Here is an 8,440-nt window from a genome sequence, read left to right as displayed (position 1 = left end):
GTTTTATTGGTCCTTCTAGATAATAAACTCTTTTGAGATCAGCTTCCCCCTCAGCAACTACTAATGTGCATTATATGGTATGCCCTTGACAAACAGCTCTTTAAAACCAAAGAAAAGGAAGTTGCATGGAGGGAATAGCAGGCTCATAGGAGACCAGGAGATGAATCCTTTTGCCCCAAAGGAACTCAATGCCTCTCCTCCTCTCTGATGCTGCACCTCCAACATACAGTCACCACGTGCACACCTCGGTGCCTGGCAAACGGCATTCTCAAGGTAGCAGGATCTTTTCATCCATTCCTCCTCTCTGGGCAAGACGGCCATAATTTAGAGGTCCCTGGCGAAGTTGGGATACAAGTTCATGCAGAATACACCCGATAGAAAGCAGATATTCTACCCCCAGAGTCCCCTTATCCAATAAGGGAAACCATCACCCAGCAGTTGCATGAGCTAATGTCATCCTTGACTCTTCCCTCTCACTTCCCTCTCTCCATGCACATTGCCCATCAATCACCACTTCTTGGTTTTACTTCCTAAATCTATTTCAAAGGTCGCCCCTGTCTCCATCCCCATGACCCCATCTGGAGCTCAGATCACCATTATTTCTTGCCTGAATTTCTGTATTTTTCTCCATCTATCTGCTCTGCCTGCCTCCAGTCTTGCCAGGCTCAGATCCAGTCTCCACATCCCAGCCAGAAAAATCTTCCAACGATCTCAGTCATTTCCCTGCTTAAGATCTTAGGTTGCAAACAAAACAAAAAACAAAACAAAACAAAAAACCAAACCCTTAGGTAGCTCCGCATTGTACCAAGGATGAGGTCCAAACTCCTTCACCCACTTGCCAGACCTCTATAATCTGAGCTCAGCTGACCCGCCGGCCTCCTCTCTCGTCACTTTTCTCTTACCCTTTATGCTTTAGTCATCCAAAACACCACGCCCTTGAGCTGAGAATGCCCTTCTCTGATTTTTTATGAGGCTATGCCTTACTCACTCTTCAGATTTCCCTATGGTCTCCTCCTATGTCACCTGTTCTTCTAGTGCTCTAACATTCACTACACAGTATTGTCCCTCACTTATATGATGTCTGCTTTCTCTGCCACACTGGGAGCTCTGCAAAGCATCCTCAATACCTAGTGCCAGGTAGAAACGCAACGAATTGAATGAATGAAATGAAATTGAATGAATGAATGAAAGCTTTAAACGTGATGCACACCCCAGATGAGAGACTCTGGGGCAAATGCAGTGGCGCTGCCCTCTCTGAAAGTGAGGCATGGTAGGTCCAGGCATCCTGCTTTTGAATAATAGCACTACTCACTGTTTTTAGTGAATTGCAATCTTTCTGAGTCTTTGAGTTCCTCAACTGAAAAATAAGGATAATAATACTCAGGGCTGAGGATCTGAAGGTTGCCAGAGATATATATGGAAGTACTTTGTAATTGTGAAGTTCTCTCTCTATATATAATAGTAGGGTTGTATTACTTCACTTGATCCTCACAATAACATTTGGGGGTAGGCAGCTGACATTTCCCATTTTGCGTATGAAGAAACTGAAGGTAGCAAATGCAAAGCAATTTGCCTGAGGTCACCCAGTTAGTCGTCAGGGAACGGAGACTGGTCACTGGCTCCCAAGCCCAGGCTTTCCCCATGCATACATCACCACTGCCCTTCCCTCCCACCCCCAAAGTAGAAAGCAGTGTTGGGACACATTCATATTGACATCCCGAGGATCATGCAGCTAGAAAATGTCACCACTTACCATTTCTGAAGGCGTTTCTTTGGGAGGGAGGGGTGATGCCTTGTTGGTAGAAAGCGAACTCCGAAACGACAGGTATTAGGGCAGGAAGGAGTGGGGTAGGGAGCAAATGACCTTGAGGCTGACCCTATACTCCCTATCTCTGGCTCTTCTGCCACTTTGGAGGGTTATCTCACTTGACAGCCCCCTTTTACCACATAGTTGGACCCCTGAGAGCTCTGAGGTCCCCCCAAACTGGAGCTCTTCCATTACCTCCATGTTTCCAATTCTGTCCGTCAGCAAATATTTACTGAACTCTTGCTAAGTGCTTTGTCACCGCATGTGGAAGACTGGCCGAATGATTTCACCTCTCTGAGCCACGGGTCCCCCATTCTGCAAAATGGGATTGATAATAGCTTGTCACACGGTTGTTCTAAGGATTCAACAAGATAACCCAACAGCTGCTGGTGGGCTGTAGCTAGTGGAGACACCTGCCTCCGACACCCCACCCTGTGTCTGCTAGTTTTCATTTGAGTGCACGGGCATGTCAGTTTGGTAACTAGGGGAGGGTGGAGGGGAGCAAAGGCGTTGGAAAAGGGAAGGAAGGAGTCTGAAGGCCACAGTCCTCCCTGCTGTGCCCCTCCTGGGGACATGGAGAGAGCTGTGGAGCTCAGAGGCTGTTTGAACTGTTCGAGCGAGAAGGACTTGTGAGTTTCTGGGCCTTTCGAGTCAGCCTCCGTGATGAGAGGCTTTTCCAAGCTCTCGGTGGGCAGGGGGCGTGGACCACTGAGAGAACAGGAGAGGAAGAGCCGAGCCGCCATGTTTTGATGACCACAGCTGTGAGGGCTCCCTATGGGGCTCCTTTTTGAGAACTCCCAGAAATAACTCTAGGGCGCCCTAAGAATGCCGGTGAAATCACCCAACAAGCTGTTGCCAACGTAAAGAGTAGAGGTGGTGGCTGGCACGTAGTAGGGACTCAGTATGTGTCGGTTCCCCAAGCTGAGTGTGCTACAGCCTCAGTGCATAGAGGGCTGTGCTCTGGGAGCTCTGCAAAACATCCTCAACACCTGGTGCCAGGTAGAAACGCCATCAGTTGAAACGCTGCCTTTGCACTAAGCGTGTGCGCTTCTCCCCGTGTCCAGTGCCCCAGGGGACACCCAGGGGAACTGCCTTTCCCAGATCCCCTTGTGGCGTTATGGTAGTTTTTCTCTTTAAAGATTAAATCGTTTCTTCCTTTTCTGCTCAACGAAGACAACAGCCCTTTGGTTTTTGATAAATGTTCCTTTCCTACTAGCAGGTGGATTTGCCCGGGGCACTAAGAGCCCTGCTTTTAAAACACACACATGCCCAGCTGTTTGAATCTGCTACTTCCGTCTTTCTTGCTTCTCTTATCTCCTGCCCCTGGGGCTGAGTTTTCTTTGCCGTGGCAGGCCGATAACATGTGGAAGGACGAGAACAGTTCTAATTAATAGACTAATTAGTGGTACAAGACTTTAATAGCTGATTATAGGAAAGTCATTCCCCACCCCCCAAGTGATTGATTTATTTATTGCTGTTGTGCTGCATTATGGCAAAATAGTGAGCTTCTAATTGTCTACTGGTTGCTTTAATGGGTCTTTTCCTTCTCTTTCTTTTCCTCCTTCCCCTTTCTACTCAAACCAGCTGATGAGCAGCTCTGAACACAGGTAAGTGTTGGGATCCCGATGTCACCCCCATCTTGAGAGCTCAGAACTAGAAAGGGAGTGGGAGAGATGAGGAGAAAGGAAGCAAGACAATCCTGCCCATGCTTGTAGGTTTACCTCCCCAGGACCCTTCCGTGATGATCCCTCCCCTTCTATAGGCCGTAACTCACAAGTAGTTGCATTCAAAAAAACAGCGAAGCCTGGAGCTTAAAAGAGTCCACTGAATGGGGCGCCCGGGTGGCTCAGTCAGTTATAAGCATCTGCCTTTAGCTCAGGTCATGATCCTGGGTTCGAGGCCCTTGGCGGGCTCCCCGCTCAGCGGCAAGTCTGCTTCTCCCTCTTCCTCTGCCCCTCCCCACCCCCCGCTTGTGCGCGCGCTCTCTCTCTTGCAAATAAATAAGTAAAATATTTTTAAAAATTTAAAAAAGAGTCCACTGAAATCCAACTGCCTGTGTTCAAACGTTGGCTCCCCCACAGGCCAGCTGTGTCGTCTGAGCTAGTCATTTAACTCTACTGTGCCTCAGCCTGGTCATTTGTAAAGTGGGAATGCAACTGTTTCTCCCCAGGAGTGTTGTGAGGATCAAATGAAACACACCAGGTGAGCCAGGTGAGGCCAGAGCACAGTACGTGGCCCATCCTGAGCCCTGAGTGACATTAGCTGTGATGACCACCACTGCCTGAAATTATTTAACTTACCTGATACACAGAAGGAATTTGATAAATGTTGGTAGAATGAATGAATGACTATATCATCATTTCCAAGTAGATTGTGAGCCCTTGAAGTTCGAAAGGGTGAAGAAAAGAGGAAATTGCACACTAAATCATAATAAGAAGTTACCCATAATTCAGTACATATCACGGGCTGGGCTCTGAGCTAATTATGCTTTATGTACCTTCTCTCACTTAATTCTAATGTAACCTGATTTTTACCAGCTATCCTGGATCATGTGTTTTTGAAATAGGCCCAGTCCCCATACCAGATTTTGTGGGATGTCTGTGTTCGCCCCAAGATTCTCAAGGATTCTTGGGGGATGGGCTGACATTATCTTTTCTTAATTTTTAAAAAAATATTTTATTTCTTTGAGAGAGAAAGAGAGCATGAGAGAGAGAGCGAGGGCATAAACAGGGGGGAGAGGTAGAGGGAGAAGCAGACTCCCTGCTGAGCAGGGAGCCCGATGTGGGGCTCTTGATCCCGAGACTCTGGGATCATGACCTGAGCCGAAGGCAGATGCTTAACCAACTGAGCCACCCAGGCACCCGAGGCTGACATTCTCACGATCGCGTTTCCTTATGAATTCCTGTTCTGGCTGAATTTAACCTCTTCTATCTGCCTCGTGACAATGCCATTCTCTTGACCCGTCACTCTTACTCATAGCAAGCTGAGCACCTTCCTTCCTTCCTTCTATCCCTAAAACCCTAAGAACATGGGGCCGTTTTGTGTGGAAGACTTTCACTGGAGGTCAGAAGCTAGATAAGGTAGCTGTAGCAGCACTTAGAGCAAGCAACAGCTAGAAGTGCCCACACCTACGCTCCCCACCTCCCTCACCTCATGCCCTCCCTGGGGCTGTCCTGCTGTCCAGAGCCCTGCCTACGGCCATTTTTCCCCACTAAGATACCTTCTCTTCCATCTCTCTACTGTTCCCCACCCCTCCCCGGAAACAGCAGTTTCCTATTACTTTGTTACACAAAGACATTCAGCTCTCTTGAACAAATGTGTCCATTCTGGGCTATTCTCAATCTGGGGTCAGAGAAGAAACTGAAACAGGTGAACATGAGGGTGCTCAGCTGCTTTTCTTAGCCACACAAGTTTACTGAAGCATTTTCCTCAACAAATGAGCCAAGCATCTCTGAGATGAATCCTGCCCCACCCTAGAATGAAGAAGCTTGGCAGTCATATTTTTACATGCAATTTTTTTCTCCCTGCTATACTTCTGGGGATGCTATGAGGTAAATATTATCCCCATTTTTTTTCCAGGTAAGGAACCTGGAAATGATCAAAGTTAAAAGTGTAACCCACTCAAGATCACATAGATAACGCCAGAGCTGGACTCCCCGTGGAGGCCTGTCTGAGTCCCAAGCTAGGGAGATTGACCACAATGCCACATGGTCACTTGATAAAGCTCAAGCAGGTCCGAGGTGGGTTCTTCTCACAGGGCAAGCCTTTCTCAGGAAACCTTTCAGTGGGGGAGGCGGTGTGGGTCCCAGGAAAGCAAACTGATTGACTGAAGGTCAAAGACATTAGAACAGAGCCAGAGCTAGAAATAGCTACATAGCTATAGCTCCGTGTATGAGACCCAGGAGTTACTGCTATTAATCACCGCGGAGTGATTACTCTGATTGCTTCGTTTGTTGATGCAGAGCTTTATTCAACCTTGGGTAGGGGCCCCCTCTTTAGGAAGATAAGGCAGACTTTCTTTTGCTTGTGGAGTGCTGACTTCATATTATAAAACATCTCATTGGCAGCCCATCCATGTCTCAGAAGGCTGGCCAGGTAGCTGAGGCTCTTACAAAAAGCTCAAAAAGTAGCTGTGGAATGAATGGGAGAATGGCTTTTCGCTCACTTTAATTTGTCAGTTCTTTTCCCAAGGGCTTACCTAAGGCAGGGAGGCTGAGTTAGGCAGAACTAGACGAAGGGACATCTATCCCCACTGGGCAGCGTCTGGGACACGAAATTATAAAGGATGCAAGAACATCACTGCAAATGGGATGAGGTTACTGAAATGGAATTTATCAGAGCTCTTCCCAGAAAGAGTAATGAATATAGTTAGACAGAATTATTTAACAATCCACTTGTGGAGGGGGGCCAGATTTTACCACATAGTAGCAGCGTGACTTTGGCTTTCTCATCCCTGAAATGGGGATTATGATACTTATCACTAGGGTTTCCCCCCCCCAATTAATTGTGACAATGGAAAAATTACAGCTTTTATTATTACTTAGTCTGCAGTCTGCTATCATCTGGTTTCTGCCCTCCTACACTCTACTGATTGCTTTAGCCAAGGTTGCCAACCACCCCTTTGTTGAAAATCCCACTTCTCTTCCACTTGGTGGAGTTTTGACACTGTATACCAGACCTTTCTCTGTGAAATATTCTCTTTCCCAGGTTTCTTGTTACTCCAGTTTCAAAGTTCTCAGATCTCTTTGCCCACCTTTCTAAGTTTCCACTGAGACATCAGTATTAGTTGGTTGTCTGTTGTTGCATAACAAATTACCCAAATTTAGCAGCTTAAGACAGCATTGATTATCTCACAGTTTCTTAAGGGTCAGAGTTTGGAAGCAGGTCAACTGGGTGGAACAGCTTACCTGGGTTGTTCTAGCTCCAGATCTCTCATGAGGTTGCAGTTTTCATTCATTCATTCATTCATTCATTCATTCATTCATTCGTGACTATTTTCTTCCAACTCTTCTAAGCTGCCTCACATGGCTGTTGGCAGGAAGTTTCAGTTCTTTACCACATGGACTTCTGCATACTGCTGCTCATGACATGACAGATGGCTTCCCCCGGAACAAGTGATCCAAGAAGAATGAGCATGTGTGGCCAAGATGAAAGCCACAGTGTCTTTTATAATCCAATATCAGCAGTGACGCACCGTCACCTCTGCGCTTGTCACAAAGACTGTTACAAGTATGAGAAGGCAGTCCTGGGGGGCATCCTGGAGGCTGTCTACCACAGCCTTCTCCTTTGCTGACCCTTAAACGTCAGTGTTCCCCAGGGTCTGTCCTCACGCCTCTTTCTCTTCTCATTCCCTCCATACACTCTTGATACTAGAGTGCTCTCCAATACTTTCAATTACTGTCTAGACTCCAGAACATGCGGGGCTACATCTCTAGAACAGTTAACTCTCAGAAACTTCGATGTGGACACCACCTATTGGGTCCCCAAGGCGCCCACTTTCCACACTGGACTCATCCTCACCCCCGGTCCTATTTCTCCTCCTGTGTTTCCATCTCAAGAAGAACAGCCTCGTCCATTCCATTGTCAAGCAAGAAATGAGAAAATCATTCTTGACGGCTCCTTCCCCTTTCTCTTACATCCAATCAGCATGTTCAGGGTTTCTGCTTTTTCATGTCCCCCCATCTTTTTATTTTGAACAATTTCAAACATACAGATAGATGAAATGAAGAGTAAAATGATCCCCTATTTAGTAGAACCCTTCATCGAGATTCACCATGACTCACATTTTATATCACATTTGCTTTCTCTCCCCACCTCGTCTCGCTATATACACATATTTTTCATAATAATACTAACATGTTACTCGCCTTTCCACCCCCAGGCTCTCACAGATGTGCAGTGTGTGTACGGGTATGAGGTTTCCATGTGAATATACAGGATTTAAAAGTGGATTGTGGATAATAGGACACTTCATCCTTAAACATTTCTGCAGGCATTTCCTAAGAATAAGGACATTCTCCTATATGTCATCATTACACCCAGGAACAAATGCCAGTTGATTTGATCTCCCCAATATATCTCCAGTGAAGCCACTTTTTTCCAGGCCCCCGTTTCCCTTATCCTCAGTAGTGTGATCACCTCCTAACTTCTTCCTCCTTCAAACCACGCTCCATGCTGCTGCCAAAGCGAACTTTCTACAATGCAAATCTGATGATGTCGCAGCCCTACTTGAGACCTTTCGACGGCTCCACGTTGCCTTCAAAATAAAGAATAAACTTCACGTGGCGTACAAAGACTTCATCGTCCAGGTTCAGCTAGAGCAGCAATGCTGGATAGAAACCTAATATGAGTTATTCCTGTGGCTTTAAATTGATAGCAGCTACATTTAAAAAAGTGAAACAAACAAACCAAACCTCCAAACAACAACAAAAACTCCAAAACGCACAATGAAATCGATCTTGAAAATACATTTTACTTAACCCAGTATATTCAAAATATTACCATAGCAACACAAGACCAATATAAAACAATTATTAATAAGATGGCTCTTACATTCTTTTTTTCCCCCCTAAGTCTTCAGATTCTGGTGTGTATTTAATACATACTGCATATCTCAATGCAGATGCTAAGTCT

At 46.1% G+C, this 8,440-nt stretch overlaps 1 protein-coding gene across 1 annotated transcript in view; it reads left to right on the top strand.

The window, feature by feature from the left end:
- The window catches only part of CR2 (complement C3d receptor 2), a 436,172-nt gene that overhangs the window by 180,515 nt on the left and 247,217 nt on the right, over positions 1 to 8,440 (top strand). The window lies entirely within an intron of this gene.

The sequence above is a fragment of the Leptonychotes weddellii genome, chromosome 6 (assembly GCF_054177405.1).
Source record: "Leptonychotes weddellii isolate Sample4059 chromosome 6, ASM5417740v2, whole genome shotgun sequence".
NCBI classification, from domain to species: domain Eukaryota; kingdom Metazoa; phylum Chordata; class Mammalia; order Carnivora; family Phocidae; genus Leptonychotes; species Leptonychotes weddellii.
The sequence above is the reverse complement of the archived record's forward strand: the minus strand, read 5'-3'. Positions and strand labels throughout refer to the sequence as shown.